We start from the raw sequence: 5,513 nt of genomic DNA, 5'->3' as shown, positions 1-5,513 counted from the left end.
CGCGCGCGCTCCTCAGGGATGGAAGGCAGCCTCCTCGTGGCGCGTTACCGTGGAGACGCCCTCTGTGACGTCATGATGCGCAGAGACACCTCTACAGCTTTAGGTGTGCTAACTCTGCTTGAATAAACATACAGAGTAAGCATAACCATTGATAAATGAATAAGAAGTGTGTCGTCATTTTTGTATAGAGAGAAGCTACACAATATACGTTCACAAACAGCTTGTTTGTCGGTGTTGGAAAGGTGTTGGAAGGTTTGGAAAGTTGATTGTCGGTGATGCATTGTAGTAACGTTATCTGATTTTTAATTCTGTTCCTACTTATTTTGACATATTTGGACAGAATAATGCTCATTTCACACAAACACAAACACACACACACACACACACACACACACAGTGCTGGGTAGGTTACTAAGATTGTACTTTAACATTTTTTTGCATATGTACTTTTAAAGGTAGGCTAGATTTTACAGTGCTGCAAACATTGCAAAGCAGCATGCAAAGATTTATTCCGTGCATTCATATTTTGCACTTATGTGTAAGAGACAGAACTGTCTTAAAAAATGCATGTCTCAGTATGCATTCCTCAAACAATATTATTATATTGCTCAGTTGGCCACGGGATCCCAAAGCACCCTTTGAAGCCCTGCAAAAGCGTGTAACTTGCATGGTTTAAAGTAAAACAAACTCCCCCAGATATATGTTCCCCAGATGGTGGGGTCGCCCTGAACTGACAGAAGTTTAAGTGAGTACACACGCTAACAGGAAGCGCACACAATAGCCACCCAGCGGTTCTGCTCAGGAGACATGAGCCCCTGACACTGCATTTATTGTGCAGCTCTCATTTCCTGCCCTTGAATAAATCTACTTTGAATATGACAAGACTAAAAAGATGTGCAAGGTGTGTCATGCTTTGCATGAATTTTTTTTTATTTTTGGTTCTTCTTCAGGTTACTCTGATAGTGGCCTTCAGCTCTTCTGCATGCTTGGGTCTGACATATCACCTCTTCCTCTTCACAATACCCCATAGATTTTCTATGGGGTTAAGGTCAGGCGAGTTTGATGGCCAGTTAAGAACAGGAAAACCTTGGTCCTTAAACCAGGTACTGGTAGCTTTGGCACTGTGTGCAGGTGCCAAGTCCTGTTGGTCATAAAGTTGGTCAGCAGCAGGAAGCATGAAGTGCTCTAAAACTTCCTGGTATATGGCTGTGTTGACCTTTGACCTCAGAAAACACAGTGGACCAACACAAGCAGATGACATGGCACCGCAAACCATCACTGACTGTGGAAACTTTACATTGGACCTCAAGCAACATGGATTGTGTGCCTCTCCTCTCTTCTTCCAGACTCTGGGTCTCTGATTTCCAAAGAAAATGCTAAATTTACTTTCATCAGAGAACATAACTTTGGACCATTTAGCAGCAGTCCAGTCCTTTTTGAAGCGAGACGCTTCTGAAGCTGTCTGTTGTTCAAGAGTGGCTTGACACAAGGAATGCGAAGCTGAAACCCATGTCTTACATACGTCTGTGTGTAGTGGTTCTTGAAGCACTGACTCCAGCTGCAGTCCACTTTTTGTGAATCTCCCCCACATTTTTGAATGGGTATTATTTCACAATCCTCTCGAGGGTGCGGTTATCCCTATCGCTTGTACACTTTTTCTACCACATCTTTTTCCTTCCCTTTGTCTCTCTATCAATGTGCTTGGACACAGAGCTCTGTGAACAGCCAGCCTCTTTTGCAATGACCTTTTGTGTCTTGCTCTCCTTGTGCAATGAGTCAATGGTCATCAACTGTCAAGTCAGCAGTCTTCCCCATGATTGTGTAGCCTACAGAACTAGACTGAGAGACCATTTAAAGGCCTTTGCATGTGTTTTGAGTTAATCAGCTGATTAGAGTGTGGCACCAGGTGTCTTCAATATTGAACCTTTTCACAATATTCTAATTCCCTGAGATACTGAATTTGGGATTTGATTGTCAGTTATAATCATCAAAATTAAAAGAAATAAACATTTTAAATATATCAGTCTGTGTTTAATGAATGGATATAATGTACAAGTTTCACATTTTGAATGGAATTAGTGAAATAAACTTTTTGATGATATTCTAATTATATGACCAGCACTTGTATAACACAAACCACACCAATTCTATATTAAACAATCTTTTAACACTATAATCAGCCTTCTACAGTTTTGAATTGTTTCATAAAAACCTCTGGTAACATATAGCAAATATTACGTAAAGGAAAACTTCTGAACAAATAATTAAAGGGACAGTAAGTAGGAATTACTCCCATCTAGTGGTGAAATTGTATTTTGCATTCAAACTAATTTTGCTCTCCAGCGCCTCGCTTTTTCAAATGCGCATTGCATCTATGGTAGGCGATATGTACCAAAAAGCTTTCCTTCAGGTGAACAGGCGTGTTATTTCAAACAAACTGCAACATGACAACTAACAAAGGAATGTTACAGTATGAATTACTGACTGTGGAAAACATGAAATATTGTAATTAGTAGTTATGTCTTCTTTATTCGTTATATTTTCTGAATGATATGCATTGTTAGATATTAAAAAAAAATATTATAATATAGATTGTAACACTGACTTACCTGTCGAGTAGAAAACTGGCCACTTCAGCGTCTCTTTTGAAATCTTTATCAAGCATTAGCTCTTTCCACCTAGAAAAAGCTTCCCCGACATTAACTCTTGTTTTCTGTAATCTACGGTCACGTTTCCTTTTACGTTCTATTTTTTACTGTTTTGGCGACTATGTTTTCTTCTCCTGTGTGGTCCATAATAAGAATGCAATCCAGACTTTTAAACTTGCCGGTGCAGTTTCAGGCGCCTCTCACTGCTCTGACCGAAAATGCGCTGTGGAAACGTGTTGGCTTAGTACTTTTTGTCCCTCTTTGCTATTATAGTTTTGCAAGATGGCGGAACTACATGGAAGCCTCCGTCGACCTACCCGTCCCATGTATATAAAGATAATAAATTCTTCATTTACAAGGATTAGTTTAAACATTGGCATAGGTATTTGTACACCATTGAGGGCATATTTATGAATAAAAATATTGATTTTAGATAATAAAATACCTAAAAAGTTACTTACTGTCCCTTTAAGGCACTGCCAAATGAATCTAATACTACTTCACTTGAATTAAAAAAAGCTCAATATAACGAAACTGACATGAAGTGTGTTATTAGTCATTAAGTCATAACAAGCACTCATATAGGACTTAATCTGTTAAATGTCTGTTAGTTGGTTGCTAACTTATCTTAGCAATATCTCAAGATCGGGTTACCAAGCCAATTTCAGACTATTGAGCTAATGCTGACTAAATAGCTAACAATAGCGAACCATGCTAAGTAAATTTTTTAAAGGGGTGGTGAAATGCTCATTTTCACTCAATCTCCTGTTAATATTGAGTACCAATAGAGTAGTACTGCATCCTTCATATCTCCAAAAAGTCTTTAGTTAGTTTCAGTTTTGTTATATTTATTAGAGAAAGATAGTCTGTACCGATTTTGTCTGAAAAACAGGAGCGGCTGGAGGCGTGACATGTGGGCGGAGCTAAAGAATCACCTTGAGAGCTGGAAGCTGTGACATTACCGTGAGGGAAAAAAAAAAACATCCAAAAGAAACCATGACTAACAGTCAGATTCAGCCGTTTATTTATGATCCAGAATCAGATCCAGAGGCTGAAACTGAACGAGAGCAGCATCAGCAACGACTACAGCAGGACGTCTCTATGTGGTATGTATTGAAACTGTATATATTTGCTTAGTGGTTTTGGAAAATACTTGCGGGAAGTGCAGTTTGATGCTAACTGAGCCGGAAAACGTTTGCTGCCAAGAAACAGAACCGGTTATGTCTTGCAATGCATTATAATGTGTAAAGTTGTTTTTTTATAAGACTTAATATGATATCATACAATTAGCTTACTAAGTGCACTTTAGCAATGTCTTCTTAAAATATTTTACACATTAATCCTTCACCTTCGTTGGGATCATTATATAACATTTTAGGTATTATCCAACCAGTGTAGTGCTGTAACAGGATGTAATTACATGCATGCATAGTCCCTATGATATCTCATCATATAATTAAAATTGCAATTAATGACAATGTAAACTACATAGCTTTTTTTTAAGGTAAGGAGACGGTTGACTCAGGTGCCAACCTTTATACAGTGTATGACAGAACATCCAGGACTTTATGCAAACTGCCTAAATGTCTATACACTTCAGAACATAAATAACATTTACAGAGCTGACTATGGCCCACTTAGAAGGAGAAGAGAGGAGGAGTGAGTAATTATGAAAAAAGATCTCAGATTTTATCATTATGCAATAATACAGATATAAAAACAATAAACTTTGTAAATTGTGTTTATTTATCTAGCAAGGTGTGCATTGTAATAAAATAAATTTAAATATCAATAATATGGCAAATATGGCAAATATGGCATACAAATGTACAAGAAGTATTTGTTGAACATAATACAAAATGCTGCATTACTGACTATGTAACAATCCCACCACTCTGCCAGACGTTTCAGGTATCTTGCCTGTCGTAGTTTTGTCAGCTGGTGCTGGGATATTTTGGCAGACATGTGCGCGTGGTCACTCCATCGTGTGTTGTTCGGCAAGAGTTTCCTGAGGCTGGGGGGAACTATGTTGGCTACCGGCCACCGCTGGATTGAACCTAGACTCGTGTCTAGCAGTGAGATCCTCCTTTGTCGGCCTGTCAAACTGTTCTGATAGGGAATCTGGAATGGGTACTTTTCGTAGTTCCTCAACATAATAGGCAGGGTCTTCAAACACCTCTACAAAAGGAAATTCCGCTCCATCTAACGTCACACAGAGCCATACTCGAAAAAAACTTTCCGAAACTTGTGACAAACCGGAAGGAGTATTTTTGGAACAAAGTTTTTTTTCTTCAAAGGTACATCTTAATTTTTGAAACTTTGTCCATGTTTAGCATGGGAATCCAACTCTTTAACAGTGTAAAAAACTCAGTATGCATGAAATAGCATTTCACCCCCCCCCCCCCTTTAATGATTATTGTTGGCGTTATGCCCATTTAAGAATCTTGCCAGCATTACTGTTAAAGTATATTGATTAATAAGTATTAAATAGGGCAACATTATGTTTGTGCATTTAATACGACTTTTTTATTTCTTTATTTACTGTATTTTGAAGTATGAGAAGATCAGGGGTCTTACAGTTTAATAGTTGTCATAATCACAGGGATGATATTCCTTTTCCTTTCAAACGTGTATCCTAAAATAAACGAGCAGTTTGCCCACAAAAACTTACCAGCAAATCAACAGCTTCGACAGTTCATCCAAATGTTTTGGCAAAGCGGTTTAATTTTTCAGGATGATTCTCCACTAGATGGCAGAATTTACAAAGCAAAATATAATTAAAATAGAAGATATATATAAAAAAAAAAACACAGCCAAGTTTCAGCCAATAACAAAGTATACAGAATGACCGATGCTTTAAAAGAG

This window comes from Carassius auratus, chromosome 9 (assembly GCF_003368295.1).
Source record: "Carassius auratus strain Wakin chromosome 9, ASM336829v1, whole genome shotgun sequence".
In the NCBI taxonomy this organism is placed as follows: domain Eukaryota; kingdom Metazoa; phylum Chordata; class Actinopteri; order Cypriniformes; family Cyprinidae; genus Carassius; species Carassius auratus.
This window is presented reverse-complemented; position numbering follows the sequence as displayed.